Source organism: Drosophila rhopaloa, unplaced genomic scaffold (genome assembly GCF_018152115.1).
Source record: "Drosophila rhopaloa isolate 14029-0021.01 unplaced genomic scaffold, ASM1815211v1 contig_155, whole genome shotgun sequence".
Classification (NCBI taxonomy): domain Eukaryota; kingdom Metazoa; phylum Arthropoda; class Insecta; order Diptera; family Drosophilidae; genus Drosophila; species Drosophila rhopaloa.
This window is the reverse complement of record NW_025335034.1, coordinates 9,539,351-9,557,778: the sequence shown is the minus strand read 5'-3', so window position 1 is coordinate 9,557,778 and position 18,428 is coordinate 9,539,351.

Sequence of the window (18,428 nt, the reverse complement as noted above, 5' to 3'; positions counted from 1 at the left end):
AGCGGAGGCGTTACGGAGCCGCGAGCAGCGAACAGCGAGGCAGCGGAGAGCGACGGTGGAGCGACAACAATTCTTCAAGGGAGGCGTTGAGATACCCATCTGTCACCATTAGTCCCAGGCCGAGGGACAAGTCGGCGAATAAAGATCCCAATACAAGCATCCCAACATTCTGTGCGTTCTCACTAGACAATCGGGCGGTCACGTTTATATAAATTTGGTGGGACGAACAACACACATCTTCTGAGCTAGCCGCACGATACTCGTAGCGAGCAGACCGTAAAAATAAGTTCGTTACATCTGGCGCCCAAAACGTGATTGTCCGGTCGGTGAGAATCAGCAAACAAACAGAAAATGGGGAAAGGATGGATTTATCTCCTCAAGAAAGAGGATTTCGCCAAAATAGGAGCCAAGTTAGGCATCACTTTGGAGGGAAGAACGGATGACATGAGGAAAGCCCTCTCAGAGTACCTCACAAGGAAACAGGATGACCCAAGAGTAGCAGAGATCTGGGCTGAGCTGGAAGAGAAATACGACGATAAGCCAGGCCCAACAATCAAATTGCTGAACCCTGACGCCGAGGAGCTCATAGCAAGTCTTGGAGTGGACAGCATGAGGGAAGCTGGCAGGAGTCGAAACCCAAGCCAAGAAAGAAAAACAGGGCAGCAAAGACCTAGCACTCCAGATTACGCCAAAGTCGCAAAGCAAGTGAGGGAATGGCCGTTCAAATTCGATTTTTTTTTTTTTTTTTTTTTTTATAGTTTATTGAACACGCCACACAAGGATGGACCTTGTTTTCGTGTATTGACTAATTATTTCTAAAGATCCCAAAAAATGCGGGTAACGGGTGCTCCATTCTTGAGCAAATCAGGTGTGGTCATAGCCGGTCAAAAGTTAATCAAGATGTGTTATTACAGAAGGCGACCGTGTCTGTCACGGCCGAGAATCCATAAGTCTGCCGGGTGTCGTCTGCGGAGACGCCGTCGACCCAGTGGTGTTGCAAGATGTCTTGCCAGACAGTTTGCATGTGTGAGCAAACGTTCCCGGTATCGACTTGAGGATTTGCAAATCGTCTCTGTTACCGTCGGCACTCCCGTGTCCTGGAACATAACTCGGTTTTCTACATAATGGTGCCACTTCACCCCTAGCATCCGCCTGAGAGCCTTTGTAATGCATGTTTGCACCCTTTTTAGTGACGAATCACAGGCCGTGCCCCAGCAAGTGATTCCCCAGTTCAAGGTTGGGAGGACAATGGCCTTAAAAAGCCGCACCTTAGCTTCAAGGGATAGGCCGCTGCCTGGACGAAGGAGCCAGTCCATTTTGTCAAGTTTTGTTCTTGCTGATCCACAAACTCGATCAATTTGTCCCTTCCAACAAAGGCGACGGTCTAAGGTAACTCCGAGGTACGTCACCTTATCTTCGTGCTTGAGCCTATTCCCATCAATGTAAAGGCTACGCGAACGGCCAGGGCGGAGAGCAAAAGTGGCATGTTGCGTTTTGTCAACATTAAGCGCAATGTTCCATCGAGAGGCCCAGCACTCAAATTCGTCTAAGAATGTCTGGACACGTCGGGACGCAGACGTAGTGGTGCTACCAGCTGCAAGAAATGCAGTGTCATCTGCATATGTGGCCAGGAGTGTACCACGAGCAACTGGGTTTGGAAGATCCGAAGTGTAAATTGTATACAGGACCGGGCCAAGGACGCTTCCCTGCGGGACACCAGCACGAATTGGGCGAAGTCCAGAACGGTGTCCACGAATGTCTACAGCAAACTCCCTTTTATCTAAGAACGATACAATGAGATTCCAGAGCCTTTCAGGCAAAAGCGGCATTAGCTTGTAGAACAGTCCTTCGTGCCAAACCCTGTCAAAGGCCTGTCGAACATCTAGAAAAACGGCTGAGCAGTATTTGTGGTCTTCGAAAGCCCCCAGGACATGGTTAATTACTCTGTGCACTTGCTCGATAGCACTATGGCGACTACGGAAACCAAACTGGTGGTTCGGAAGTGCGTCTTCAAAGGCGTTAATAGCTAGAAGTCTACCAAGCATGATCCGCTCAAAAATCTTGGAGAAAGTGGACAGCAAACTAATCGGCCTATAAGATTCCGGGCAACATGGGTCTTTTCCTTTTTTTGCCACCATTGTAACTAATGCTCGTTTCCAAGGTGATGGAAAATAACCAAGGTCCAGGCAAGCATTAAAGAGGAGACAGAGCTGTGCAATGACAGAGCTAGGCAGAGCCTTTGCTACTTTTCCATCAATCGCGTCCATGCCAGGAGCTTTAGTAGTAACCAGTCGCTTTATATGACCACGTACTTCATCTTCGTCTACTGGACGGACAGTAACAGGAGGACCAAATGAAAGTCCTAGCCTAGAGATTGTTGTCTGGACTTCATCGCTTGTTGCAAATTCAAATGGAGTAAAGCGATTTTCAAGATCATCAGCAAATACTTCAGCAATCTCGGAATCACTGTGGGCCCAAGTCCCATCACCACGTTTAAGGGAAAACCTCTGAAGCGGCTGTCTTTTAAGGTTGCGGGTGCATTTCCAGAGCGCAAATCCGTGATTCTGGTTAGGATCAATTGCACTGAGCTTTTCTATAAAAAATTCTGACTTGGCCGAACGGAGGACTTTCCTTAGCTCTGATACAGTAGCCTTCCACCTTGCCATATCGATGGTATGCCTCGTCCTCATCCAGACACGGCGAAGTGCATGACCTTTTCTGGCCAAGGCAGCAATTTCTGGCTTTGAATAAGCCCAAGATGGAGGAGGAATAGGTATGCTTCTAGGAGGAGGGGCAGCTTGATGGATCTGTTCAACTAAGACCTCAGCAAAGGAATCTACGTCGTCCACAGAAAGAAGAGAAGGTTGCTCCTGAGTCAGAGCAGTAAGTTGCGCACTGAATCTTTTAAGATCCGAGCCCCGGGGAAGAAGCCTGGATTTGGTGACGATCGTATAGGCAGCCACGCAAAAATATATCAGGAGCGGAATATGATCAGAGGAAAGTCCCGGACACTCTGATACTGTAAGGTGGTTGCACGGGATGCCTTTGTACACAGCAAAATCAATGGCCGTCGGGAGGTGGTCATTGATCCAAGGAAAATGAGTGGGTCCGCCAGTAGCCAAAATCTGCATATTTGAGTCAGCAATAACTGACATCAGGGTGTTTCCCCGAGGGCATGATCGCCTGCACCCCCAGAAACTGTGGTGCGCATTCCAATCACCTCCAATGAGAAAGCGGCTACCTACAGAGCCAAACAGACGCAGATATTCCTCAGTCGTCCAAGAAAGGCGGTGACCAGGTGGACAGTAGACAGCACCGAATGAAATTCTGCCAAACCCAGTGACCAAACTTATGGCAACTGCTTGCAGGTGAGGCTCCGATATTGTGGCACTTAGGTGATAATCTAAACAGGATTTGATGATGACAGCAGCACCACCACGATGTCGATCATCAGGGTGGTTGGCAGAGTGAACAGCATATCCATTAATGTGGAAGAATGAACGGCTGGTAAAATGTGTCTCTGAGATCAATAAAATGTCAATGTTGCGTTCCTGGAGGAGATGCTCAATCTCGAGTGATTTGCCAACTAAGTTGTTGGCGTTCCAAATAACGATATTTATACCGTAATTAGTCATCGCATTGCGTTGACCCTGATAGATTGGCGTGCTTAGAAATCACGCTCTGTAACATTTGTAGTGTGGTCGTCATTACTGACATCATTTGATCAAAGCGTAACAACAATTTATCAATTGCAGCCGCTTGGGCTATCGCAGCAGCCTCTTGTTGCTTCCTTAATCCATTAATAAATTCCAGAAGCCTGTCCTGAGAAGGTTGTTCAATCAAGGAGGTCTTTTCACTTGGATGTGAATTTACCGTTGGCGAAGTCTGACTTAAGGATGCAGGAAGACGCGTAGAAAACCAAGCATTTTGAGCCGGGGGCATGGCAGGCTTAAAAGTACGTTTTTCAGTGGGTCTACGCCCTACAGAACCAGTGGGCTTACGTCTTTCAATAGCCTCTAAATAGGCAGGACATCGACGGGAAGACGCACTATGATTAGAACCACAGTTAATGCACTTGAGTTGTTCCTCATTTATGGCCAAGCACCGCTCCTTGAAATTGAAAAAAAAAAAAAAAATTCGATGGCACAGAGAAGCCACTGGAATTTCTAGAGCAGGTGGAATGGTCCGCAAACACGTACGGGCTGAACCTGAACATGATCCCACGTGTTCCCCTAATTTTAAATCATTGTAGATCTAACTATGCCTTGCATGAGCCTTTCAGAGTATTATGTTCTGACTATAATAGACTTTTTCCTGTAATATCAAATCTTGACTCTCTGCCGCTCCTAAAACGATTAATACTTGCTTCATTGGCACAAGATTGATCTAACTATTACTTTTTTTCCCCGGACCTTTACCTTTATTTTCCTATCTCGCGTCTATCCTATCGCGAATCGTGCCGTACGATACACGGCTGCGCCCCTCGGTCGGTTGGGCGGGTAAGTGGGCCGTGGGACTCCGCGCGAAAAAAAAAAAAAAAAAAAAAATGCCAGAGCTATTGCAAGGCAAAGCACTGAAATGGTTCATTTCAAACAACAAATAGTGGAGAACATGGGGAGAGTTCAGCGAAAGTTTCCAGACGTACTTTCTGCCGAGAGGATTCTTCTCGAAATTGGCAGACAAGGTGAAACAACGGAAACAGGGTTTCAGGGAACCGTTCAAAGATTACATGGTGGACATGCAGACTTTGATGAGGCCACTCGGGTATTCGCCAAAAGAGACCGTAGAAATAATCAAGGACAACTGCACACCAGACCTGAGAATCTCACTAAGAACGTACAAAGTGGATGATCTGGACACATTAATGATCCTGGCTGACAAGTACGAAGAACTGGACAAAGAGCGAGAAGAGTTCATTCACGAACACAAGTTCTCTCGAAACAAAATCGCAGCACCACCACAAACTACATGCAGGAGATGTGAAGACAGCACGGTAAACCAAACCCCGTCCTTTGGCCAGTGGACACCGGCCAATACAACACAACAAAGGCAACCAACGAACACATTATAGAGGCCACCAAACACCACTCAGATGGCACGCAACCCAATGCCAAGAGCCACCAATACACAGACCCACGTGGTGAACCCACAGGAGGCATGTCGCCGTTGTGGAGGACATGAACACTGGGCACGAGGATGCAGAAACCAAAGACTACTGTTCTGCTGGGTGTGCGGCAAAATTGGCATCAGGAGTGTAGAGTGCTGCCAAAAGGCGGGAAATGGGCAGCGATCCCAGTCGCAGAGAGGCGCACAGGGGTCGTAAAGTGTCTCCTCTCCAAACTAACTGGCAAGTTGATCGAGGAAGAGCAGCAGTTATCCGCGTACGTTGAAATTGGAGGCGTCGCATACAAGGCCACAATTGACACTGGAGCAACGTCAAGTTTCATTAATGAGGAGCTAGCGGATAGACTGACTGACACAGGAATGATCACAAGGACAAGACGGCAAGTTAGGTTGGCAGACGGCAGATGCAGCCGGATAAGCTCACAGCTCGAAATCACGGTGAAATTTGGAAACAAACAATTGGAGATGAATCTGTTAATACTTCCAGGAGTAGTGGACGAACTAGTGCTGGGATGGAATTTCCTCACAGGAGTCGGGGCAGAAATAAAATGTGCCGGGCATGAATTGCAAATACCGGCAAGAAAACGGCACAATGGATGTCTGGAAGAAAGGCTGTCGGTGGCTGTAGATTCACACTTAAGTTATGAAGAGGACATCGAGAAATTCCTCGCCAAACAGTTAGCAGGTTTCACCATGTCAGGAACATCTACAGTGGCCGAGCACCAAATCACCATGAAAGACGACAAGCCAATCAAGCAGAGGTATTATCCTAAGAACCCAAGAGTCCAAGGAGAAATCAACGCAAAAGTGGACGAGCTGTTACAAATGGGCTTCATAGAACATTCAAGAAGTCCATACAGCTCGCCCATCGTGATGGTGAAAAAGAAGACGGGCAAGTGGAGGCTATGCGTGGATTTCAGACAAATAAACGCGAAGTCCATAAAAGATGCCTACCCGATGCCGCGAATCAACTATATCCTGGACCAACTCAGAGAGGCGAAATATATAAGCAGTCTAGATCTGAAAGACGGATATTGGCAAGTCCCTTTGGAAGCAAATAGTCGGCAATATACGGCATTTACAGTACCCGGCAAAGGTTTATTCCTATGGAAAGTAATGCCTTTCGGACTACATTCAGCATCGGCCACGTTCCAAAGGGCTCTGGATCAGGTAATCGGCCCGGAGATGTCACCATACGCGTTTGCATACCAAGATGACATCATTGTGATCGGACGCACACTGAAAGAACACGTGGAGAACCTAAAGGAAGTGTTCAGGCGCCTAAAGGAAGCAAATTTGAGAATAAACGCCGATAAATGCAAATTCTTCAAGCAAGAATTGCTTTACCTAGGACACCGCGTTACTAGCGAAGGGATAGGCACAGATCCCGAGAAGGTAGCAGCCATAGCCGAACTAGAGCCACCGTCGACAGTACGCGACCTACGGCAATACCTAGGCGTAGCCTCATGATATCGACGATTTGTGCCAGACTTTGCGCGTATAGTTAGACCACTGAACGATCTTCTACGCAAAGGCACAAAGTGGACATGGACGCCGGAACACCAACAGGCCTTCGAAGAGGTAAAGGCACGATTAGTAGCCGATCCAGTGCTGGCGTGCCCAGATTTCGAGAAAAGGTTCATCCTTCAGACGGACGCCAGCGATTATGGGTTAGGTGCAATCCTGACTCAAGAGACAGAGCACGGCGAAAGGGTCATTTCTTACTCAAGCCGGACACTGAACGGCGCGGAGAAAAATTACTCCACTACTGAAAAAGAGTGCTTGGCAATAGTGTGGGCAATCAGAAAGCTGAAGCCATACTTGGAGGGTTACCATTTTAAAGTGGTTACAGACCACATGGCTTTAAAGTGGTTAAACAGCATAGAAAGCCCGTCCGGAAGGATAGCAAGATGGGCCCTGGAATTACAACAGTACGACTTCGAGGTAGCGTACAGGAAAGGACAACTGAACGTAGTAGCAGACGCCTTATCCCGACAACCGTTGCCGGAGACACTTAGGGCCATAAAAGACGCATCAGAACCTACCAATAGCTGCAGCTGGATCAGGAGTATGTTGGAGAAAATAAGAGCACAACCACAAAAATATCCAGATTATGTAATGGAAGGCGAGTCACTATATAGGCACATTCCTCACAGAGCGGGCTATGAAGATGTCGTGGCTTGGAAACGGTGCGTTCCGCAGGGTCTAAGACAAGCCGTCCTAGAAGAAAACCATGACTCCCCATCCGCTGGCCATGTTGGGAGTAGAAGAACAATAGCACGCCTGGCAGCCCGATACTACTGGCCAGGAATGCACAGAGACGCCAGGATCCACGTACCCAAGTGTGAAGTTTGCCTGAAATACAAGCCCAATCAGCTGCAGGCTGCAGGGAAAATGCTAACTCAGGTACCAGAGGAACCATGGGCAACAGTATGTGCGGACTTCGTCGGGCCGCTGCCTAGATCAAAGCATGGAAATCAAATGATACTGGTGTTAGTTGATCGGTTTTCTAAATGGACGGAAATTGTACCACTACGAACAGCGACAGCGGAGACCCTACAGAAGGCGTTCAGAGAACGCATCATATCAAGGTTCGGGGCTCCAAAGATAGTGATAACCGACAACGGAGTACAGTTCACCAGTCGATCGTTTAAAAGATTTCTTAGCGAAATGGGAATAAAGCAGCAATTCACAGCGCCCTACACACCGCAGGAAAACCCAACAGAACGGGCTAACCGTACGGTAAAGACTATGATAGCTCAATTCGCAGGAAAAGATCAAAGAACCTGGGACGAAAATTGGCCTGAAATTATGCTAGCAGTAAACTCAAGCGAATCTGAATCAACCGGGTACTCCCCAGCGTTTCTCACTCAAGGCCGAGAACCCCGTTTGCCAAACGCACTATACGACAGGGAAACGCTAAGCTCGGGAAAGAGCACAGAGACCCCAGACGAGAATGCAGCTAAACTTCAAGAGATTTTCGAAGTCGTGCACCGTAACATAGAAAAGGCATCCGAGGACCAAGCCAGATCTGAGGAGGAGGCAGTGGACGCCGGAGGTGGGCAGCATAGTGAGGGCAAAAGAACACCACCTATCCAAAGCAGCCGAGGGCTTCGCAGCGAAATTAGCCCCGAGGTACGATGGTCCTTACCAGGTTGTAGATTTCGTCTCGCCGGTAATCTGCAAAATACGCCACACACATTCGAAGAAAGAGCGGACTATTCACATTAGCGAGCTTAAGCAGCAACAAGCAGAAACGGCACAAGAGCAGACGGCGGACACACCGGAGGACTAGGACAAGGGTTTCACATTGATACAGACTGCAAGGCAACAGGATTCAGCAGTCGCCAGAGTCATCCATAAGTACAACACGCGGAAAGGACACTCATAAGGGATCCAGACCACAAGGCAACAGGATTCAGCGTCGGGCGTTCGCCAGAGTCATCCATGATCACGCCAGGCGGAAAGGACACTTACGGATACAGCACAAGGACACGATCAACATGCAAGGAACCCAGACCGGAAGGCATCAGGATTCAACTTTGGGCAGTCGCCAAATCATCCGTGATCACGACAGACGGAAAGGACATGTAAAGGGACGGCACAAGGACACGTTGAACATGTAAGACACCTAAAGTACACTTACAGGATTCAGCGTCGGGCAGTCGCCAGAGTCATCCATGATCACGCCAGGCGGAAAGGACACTTACGGGTACTGCACAAGGACACGATCAACATGCAAGGAACCCAGACCGTAAGGCATCAGGAGTCAACTTTGGGCAGTCGCCAAATCATCCATGATCACGCCAGGCGGAAAGGACACTTACGGGTACAGCACAAGGACACGATCAACATGCAAGGAACCCAGACCGCAAGGCATCAGGATTCAACTTTGGGCAGTCGCCAAATCATCCGTGATTACGCCAGGCGGACACTGAATCGGAAAACACAAGGATACCCCAAGGATACACGTAAGGACACCAACAAGGATACCCCAAAGGAACCCCAAGGATACCCTAAGGATCCCCTAAGGATAACACAAGGATAATCCAAGGATACCCATAAGGACACCACAAGGACGCCCTAAAGGCACCCAAAGGAAACACTAAGGATCCCTAAGGATAAAACAAGGATACCCCAAGGATACACGTAAGGACATCACAAGGATACCCCAAAGGCACCCCGAAGGATACCCTAAGGATCCCCTAAGGATAACACAATGATAATCCAAGGATACCCGTAAGGACACCACAAGGATGCCCTAAAGGCACCCAAAGGATGCACTAAGGATCCCTAAGGATAACACAAGGATAGTCCAAGGTTACTGCAAGGACACCACAAGGATACCCCAAAGGATATCCAGAGGATCCCTTAAGGGAACCCCAAGGATACCTCTAGGATAAACCAAGGATACCCAAGATATATACCAAAGCTACCTGGACATCCAAAGTGCCATGTGGATCTGTCAAGCTAAAAGGCTTACGAGTTTTACAAAGAAAGGGGGAAGACGGCACAGCAAAGAGAACTGTGCCGTAAGAGAGCAAAGGATAACGGTAACAAATAAAGAAGAAGGCACGAAACCGAGGTTTCATTCGAGGAAAGCCCTGCGACGATTAGGCATTAGGAAAACTTCAGTCAACATGAGCAGTGTGATAACTCGAGCCGAAGCACGTAGGAGGATGGCGGCCCAGCAGGGACCCAACCCGGGGCAAGGATGGTCGGCAGCCCGGCCTACCCGAACTCCGTGGCGGTCCCTGAAACGGGCTCGCGCCGTAGAGTCTTCGCCGGAGCCCATTATCAGCTCGGACAGCGATGTCGAGATGGTGGATGACCCCATCACAGAGCAGAGGGAGTGGCGGCTCCGCAAGGCGACGAGGGATGGTCGCATCCCACCCGGGACGTCGGCTGTTGGGGGCCAAACCCCCGAGATCAGAGACGAGGAGGCAACGCCATCAAGTGGCCACATCGAGGCGGTCAGCCGGGCCATGGCTCAGAAGCAGGCGGGGCCTGAGGTCCGAGATCCGGCGGAGCAAGAGCGGGAGCAGGAGCCCGAAAGGAAGGCCAAACTGCACCGCCACCACGTGGAGGCGGCCATTCGGTGGCACGCCAAATTGAAGGAGGCGGAGGAGGAGGAACGGCGGATGTGGGAGGTCCCGCCAACGCCCCGATATTTGGCGGAGGAGCACGCGGCGGAAGAGAAGGACGAGGAGGAAGAGTGGGCACCATCTCCGCCGAGATGGTTGCCAGAGGTGCCGCCGACGCCACGGTACGAACCGAAGTGGCGCTACGGCGAGGAACCGGTGAGCGAGGAAGAGGCGCCGATGGCCACGCCTCCTTGGCGGCCGGAGGTGCCGCTGACGCCCCAGGGCGACCCGGAGGGGCATCGCGGCGAAGACCCGGGGAACGGAGGAGAAGTGCCGAGGGCTACACCCCCATGGCGGCCAGCACGGCCACCTACCCCGCGGTACCCCCGCCCGAGCCAAGTACGCCGGAAACTCCATTCCCCACAACGGAGGGGTCGACGACGGTGAGGACCGACGTACCGGCGGCCACGTCAGCCACAGCACGCGGGCATTTATTGCCGAGGGTGTGCGGTGGCGGCAGCAGTCGGTGGTGTGGACGTGGCCGGAGGGACCAGCGAAGGAGGCAGACGGGGATAAGCCACGGATATGGGAGGAAGAGGCCCCCCACATGAACCCGAGGGATCCCCGGAAAAGAGGCCGGCCGGACGCATGGGCCCCACCAACGCCGAGTACGGGGCCGTACGACATGAAGGAGGCAACACACCCGGAGGAGCCATTGGAGAAAGGACCCTAGGTGTGGCCAGAACCCAAGGTCAACCACCGACCTCCTCTGCAGCGGCAGCAGTCGGAGCCAGAGGTAGCGCGCGCGAGGCCACTATTCGAGCGGCAGGCGTCGGCTCCGGAGCCAGGCGGTTGGCGAGAGGTCGCCCGCGAAGAATGGCCGGAAGGTATTACCGAGGCACCGGCGGTCGCGACGGCGCGAAGGAAGGGCGGAAGGAGGTGCGTCCTGGTCACCCAAAGCGGACGGAGGTTCCGGGTGAGGGTAGGGGCAGCCGGCATCCGAGTATACGCCCAATAAATTAAAAGAAAAAAAAACACAAACACACAAATAAACACAAACTTATTAATCTAAAGTCGGGGAAGTAGCTGGAAAGATGAGGGAGGGATGCATCGTCGGCAGCAGTAATCCAAAAAAAAAGGAAATATATAAGTAAACGCAGGAAAGATAAACGTTAAAACTTATGATACTTACCTGAAGCCGGGGCGAATAACAATGCCCAGCAATGAGTTTAGCTTCCTCTTTGCACTCTTCCTGTGAGGTCGCCATCTCAGCCAGAGAGAGGTTGAGCCTGGAAAGGGCATCTGAAGGGCGAAGGGAGAAAATAAAAAAAGGGAAAACAAAAGAAAGCATGAAATACTCACCAAATGCAAAGAATTATGCTAAATCACTTCATTAAAGGGATGGGTGCGCTTCGATTTATAAGCGGTCGATTGGCACTAGACGATAGTGTCGATCGATGGGCACAGAACACTGGAATGACGGCACATGAAGGGTCACACTAAACTATCGCCACCACTGAATGGCAACGCTGCACTATTTCAAATCATCGAGATCGGCTGGAAAACCGATCGGGAAAGCAGTAGTGAGACCAAACAACGAAGAAAAGGAGATGCTTAGAACGCGATGCATATGGGGGAAACATCTTGGGCAGGACATTCAAAGGAGATACGAAGGAGAACACGAGACGTCTATGGGGAAACATCTTGGGCGGGAAAAGGAATGGAGCATCGGCGCTGTGGAACTCAAATACGAGATGTGAGCGTCGAGGGAACCATTTGGAGGAGCAAACAGACTCGAAGGCTACCGGGATTTACAAGGAAGACAGCCGGAGAGAAGGAAATCAAGTCTATGGGGGAAACATCTCGGGCGGGAAGAGGAATGGAAAATCGGCGCTGTGGAACTCAGGTACGAGCTGTGAGCGTCGAGGGAACCATTTGAAGGAGCAAGAGGACTCGAAGGCTACTAGGATTTACAAGGAAGACAGCCGGAGAGAAGAAAATCAAGTCTATGGGGGAAACATCTTGGGGCGGGAAATACATAGAACGAGAAGGAGCGACGTCGAGGGAAGGAGGACCAACATCAGCGATCCAGAACAGCGGATCCAAGGAGAACTCCAAGATAACAGCCGGAGAAGAGGTGCAAGTCTCATTTTGTTCCCGAAGAAAGGGGAGAATGTGAGGAGTTAAATAACCCCTCACAAATGAATGAGAGTTTGGAGAATACAGCTGGAGAGAGTTTGGAGGAATGCAGCTGGTGAAAGTTGGGGAAATACAGCTGGTGAGAGTTTGGAGAGAAACAAGAAGAGAGTTTGGAGAGTACGGCTGGAGAGAGTTTGGAGAGTACGGCTGGAGAGAGTTTGGAGAGAACGTGTAACGGTAGAAGGCGGCGGACTTTGGACCGAGTATAGTGCCGTGCGCAAAACCGAAAAAGGAGAAGCCGAGAACTAACGGGATACGCCGGCCTATAAAAGCGGGCCGAGCGCAGGAAGCGGGATCAGTCGATCACAAGGAGTCAATCCAGCAAGATCAGTAGACAAGCAGTAAATCAGCGAGGAAAACAAGTCAAGTCAACATCAGGAGGAAGCAGAGCCGCGCCGAGTCAATAGGAGCAAGATCGCTACATCAAGACGTTCGGGACTTAGAGTTGAAGTCGCCGAGCTGAGAAACAGGTAGCTGAGGTCCTTGAGGCATCACGCGGCTAAGTCCAGGCGCTTTGTTCTAATTCTTGTCGCGACGTGAGCTTGGCGTATTGCTCGGCGAGTCCGACGGAAGTGAATAGAAAGAGTCCTTCGACAGAGAACCGTGGGCTCGAAAGGGAAGTTGTCCAGAACTAGCGGCCGTGCGAAAGCAATTGCCATATCGAATTCCGGCGTGCGCCTGAACCGACAGGCGAGAATTGTGCAGGCCCTGGTGCGACTAGCCACGAAGGACGCGCGTCTGAGCCACGGGTGTCTCGAGAGGCGTATGCGTCGAGAGCACGGTAATTCACCGCCAGAGTCCTAGACAGGCAACTGACCGAATCTCGAGAGCCAAAGACCGCTGCACCTAGTCTCACTAGAGCACGCGGACCTCGACGTGAGCAGAGCAAGGGCATCGAGGACACGAGGAGCGACGAGCAGCCATCGCAGGCCCAGCGGCAACCAAGCCATTCTACAACACATCCAGTCCACGGCTAAGAGGCGAGGGCGGAAGCGTTCGTCTTGAACCTAGCGTCCTGCCACAGGGACTGCATTGGCGGCCTTCCGGCGTATGCTTGAACCGTCAGGTGGAAACTGTGCAGGCGTCTGGTGCGACCGGCCGGGACAGATCCAGGGACAGGAGGCTGTGGCTGCGAAAGGCGTACGCTTTGAGAGCCCGGTGCCTGTTCACCCTAGTCTGGAAACGGTGACGCATCCCTAGACCCTCAGAAGCCCCGAGGCCAAAGACAGCGGAGGCGTTACGGAGCCGCGAGCAGCGAACAGCGAGGCAGCGGAGAGCGACGGTGGAGCGACAACAATTCTTCAAGATACCCATCTGTCACCATTAGTCCCAGGCCGAGGGACAAGTCGGCGAATAAAGATCCCAATACAAGCATCCCAACATTCTGTGCGTTCTCACTAGACAATCGGGCGGTCACGTTTATATAAATTATTAGACACAATTTCAAAATTCCCTGAATTTAAAATTGTTTAATAACAAACGCGTATAATCCACGTGTATCTTCTTTATCTCAGGAACAACGCCGCCAAGCCGCACTAAGGCGCAGCCGAGCCCAATATAGTCAAAATGCACCGCAGATAAGGACCCGGAATGCCTTGCATATTGCCGAGACCCGCGCAAGTAATTTGGAACTAGCTGAGGAAGCACGTAGTAATCGAGTTCGAGCTAGGGAACGCGCACTGAACACTGCAGCGCACGCTCTTGCCAGGGCTAACTCCGAAGAGCGTCAACGACAGCAGACGCTAAACACTGCAGCGCCGACGACACAAGTCGCAAAATACTGCTAATCACGCTACCTGGAGGGCCGATGAAGAAAATCGCAGGCCAGTGCGGGAACAAGACGCTATAGCTCACGCTCAGGCCAGAGCTAACTCCGAGGAACGTCGACGACAGCAGGACCGAAACACTGCAGCGCACGCGTTAGCCAGGGCAAACTCCGAGGAGCGCCGGCGACAGCAGTCGCAAAATATTGCTAATCGCGCTACCTGGAGGGCCGATGAAGAAAATCGCAGGCCAGAGCGAGAACAGGACGCTATAGCGCACGCTCTTGCCAGGGCAAACTCCGAGGAGCGCCGACGATAGCAGTCGCAAAATACTGCTAATCGCGCTACCTGGAGGGCCGATGAAGAAAATCGCAGACCAGAGCGCGTAAGGGACGCTAATGCTCACAGGATCGTTAGGAATAACCCCATAACTCGTGCGCATCAGCAGCACTATAACACATTGCGTAGCCGGGAGACACGCCTACAGCGGAGACTTCGAGAGCAACAAATTCAGGAAATAGCCGCGGAAAGATTAATCACATATAGGAACAGTACCCAAAATCGTCAGGCGGAATCTTTAAGGCAGTCGCAGCGAAATATTGCTGCTAGAGCTGAACTTTCCGCAGATGAAAGGGAGGATCAACGGGAATTACAGCGCCGGAGAAGCCGAAACACTGCGCGGGAACAATATCTTCGAAACATTAAGGACGGACCAACAAAAATATGTACATGCTGTGGAGGAACATGGTTTCCATCCCAGGTAAGTGGTTTGAATCAATTTCTTATATCTTCTAAGTTCCCCAATATGAACGTAGGCAACTCTTTTTATTTAAGTAGGAAATTTCCGAGTCCGTCCGGTATATATCTATTCTGCAGTCAAGCTGTTTCCAAAGGCAGACTACCATCTCTTTGTCTTTCCAATGGCTTAGACTTTCCAGAAATTCCGGAGTGCCTTAAAAACTTAACGTGTCTGGAAGAGCGCCTTATTTCTCCTCGAATTCCGTTTATGCGCATTATCTCCCTAGGATATAAAAGGCAATGCGGAATAAGAGGAGCGGTGGTAAATGTTCCTATTTTTGTCCCAGACACTGTAAGTGCGCTTCTTCGATCGTTTAATTCCACACATGTAATCCAAGTTCACCTTAAAAGGAAACTGGAATACTCCCAAAATTTTATGACAGAAACTGTTCGACCAGCTCGGGTCCTTGAAGCTGTACGGTATTTAGTTAACACTAAAACTGTACAGAAAACACAATATCATATTTAATAATGATTGGCTTAACCAAGTTGGCGATAGGGAAGAATTACCTTTTATCGCAGATGAATCTGATCGAGAAGAAGTTGAACAACTATTGCGACAACAGCTTTACTCTCAACAAATCGATCAACAAGAAGAAGAGCTAAATCCAGGCGGTCATGAAACTTTATTAGAAAATAACAATACTGAGCTCGAACGTATTGCTTTGGCCCCTGGGGAAGGCCGCCGTCCAACAAACCTAACCCTAGATGAAGATGCGGAAGAACTTTCGTTCCCAACTATATCTTGCGGTGAAATATTTAAGGCCAATGTGACCTATGCAAAGAAAGCTAGATCACAGATTCGTTTCTACGACCGTCGTTGTGCAGTGGTACCTAAAGTCCTTTATATGTACAAGTTTTATGAGATGCAGCGAATGCAAAACACAATTTCCATCGCCCTACGAAAAAAGTCAGGTGCGGTAACTGCGGCAAATATAAGGGATGAATCATTTGTTGACAGACTTGTACAGCATGACGACGGGTATCATATTCTGAAAGGTCTGCGTTCCGCCCCAGCTCATTGGGAGGCTGAAAAAACAAGTTATAGCCATGATAAGTCAATTTGGGTTGCCTACATTTTTCATAACTCTTTCCGCTGCTGAATCTAGATGGAATGAGCTGTTAGTTATTATTTCTCTTTTGGTGGATGGCAAAAATATAAATGAGGACGAAGCGGCAGCTCTTTCGAGTACCGAAAAACACTATGCAGGTGATGAATAATACAGATAATAAGGCTTATGCAAAGGTTACTGAATATTAAGTAACGCCCCTACTGAAAGTCACCTTAATTTAAACAACCTTTCGAAGAAACCCTTAACTTTTACATTTATGAATCAAGGGCAGGTATATACAACCCGATAGTTTGATTTCATATTGCAACCCAGTCTACCTAAACTTTTCCAATTCTTGATTTACATCATACAGGTCAAAGGGTCAGGTAACTGATTCACTAGTGTACACGTACACAATCCTTTAGTTGCATAATCAAAGTAGTTACCTGCACCTTTCTGCACAACGGGATTCCTCGTGAGAAAAAGGGTTGACCTTTGTGTTGTCAACAGGTACCAGCCCTTATATTGACACGTATGCCTAATCCATGCATTAGTCTGTAAATAAAAGTCGCCGTATAACAACCTGTTTCTTTGTAAGCCAATATTACTTGTATTGTGTACTTTTTGTTATTCAAAAGTGAAAAATTAAATTAAAAAGTGCGTAAAGTGATTTAAAGTGATATCTCCTACAATTGATAATTGGTAAGTTTCCGTTAATTTGTTAAAACTGTCCGAATTTTCTGTCTCCCTTTGCAGTTTTAATACACATTATATTTTTCCACAATTTAATAATAAAAATTGCAGTATTTTGTCTATCTATCAGAAAATTATAAAATTTTGTATGTATCAACCGTAAACCAAATACGGGGCTTAAGATTGAAGCGTACATAAATTTATCATAGTATTAGACACAATTTCAAAATTAAACGCGCACTGAACACGGCAGCGCACGCTCTTGCCATGGCTAACTCCGAAGAGCGTCAACGACAGCAGACGCTAAACACTGCAGCGCACGCGTTAGCCAGGGCTAACTCCGAAGAGCGCCGACGACAGCAGTCGCAAAATACTGCTAATCGCGCTACCTGGAGGGCCGATGAAGAAAATCGTTAGGAATAACCCCATAACTCGTGCGCATCAGCAGCACTATAACACATTGCGTAGCCGGGAGACACGCCTACAGCGGAGACTTCGAGAGCAACAAATTTAGGAAATGGCCGCGGAAAGATTAATCACTTATAGGAGCAGTACCCAAAATCGTCAGGCGGAATCTTTAAGGCAGTCGCAGCGAAATATTGCTGCTAGAGCTGAACTTTCCGCAGATGAAAGGGAGGATCAACGGGAATTACAGCGCCGGAGGAGCCGAAACACTGCGCGGGAACAATATCTTCGAAACATTAAGGACGGACCAACAAAAATATGTACATGCTGTGGAGGAACATTGTTTCCATCCCAGGTAAGTGGTTTGAATCAATTTCTTATATCTTCTAAGTTCCCCAATATGAACGTAGGCAACTCATTTTATTTAAGTAGGAAATTTCCGAGTCCGTCCGGTATATATCTATTCTGCAGTCAAGCTGTTTCCAAAGGCAGACTACCATCTCTTTGTCTTTCCAATGGCTTAGACTTTCCAGAAATTCCGGAGTGCCTTAAAAACTTAACGTGTCTGGAAGAGCGCCTTATTTCTCCTCGAATTCCGTTTATGCGCATTATCTCCCTAGGATATGAAAGGCAATGCGGAATAAGAGGAGCTGTGGTAAAGGTTCCTATTTCTGTCCCAGACACTGTAAGTGCGCTTCCCCGATCGTTTAATTCCACACATGTAATCCAAGTTCACCTTAAAAGGAAACTGGAATACTCCCATCATTTTATGACAGAAACTGTTCGACCAGCTCGGGTCCTTGAAGCTGTACGGTATTTAGTTAACACTAAAACTGTACAGAAAACACAATATCATATTTGATAATGATTGGCTTAACCAAGTTGGCGATAGGGAAGAATTACCTTTTATCGCAGATGAATCTGATCGAGAAGAAGTTGAACAACTATTGCGACAACAGCTTTATTCTCAACAAATCGATCAACAAGAAGAAGAGCTAAATCCAGGCGGTCATGAAACTTTATTAGAAAATAACAATACTGAGCTCGAACGTATTGCTTTGGCCCCTGGGGAAGGCCGCCGTCCAACAAACCTAACCCTAGATGAAGATGCGGAAGAACTTTCGTTCCCAACTATATCTTGCGGTGAAATATTTAAGGCCAATGTGAACTATGCAAAGAAAGCTAGATCACAGATTCGTTTCTACGACCGTCGTTGTGCAGTGGTACCTAAAGTCCTTTATATGTACAAGTTTTATGAGATGCAGCGAATTCAAAAAACAATTTCCATCGCCCTACGAAAAAAGTCAGGT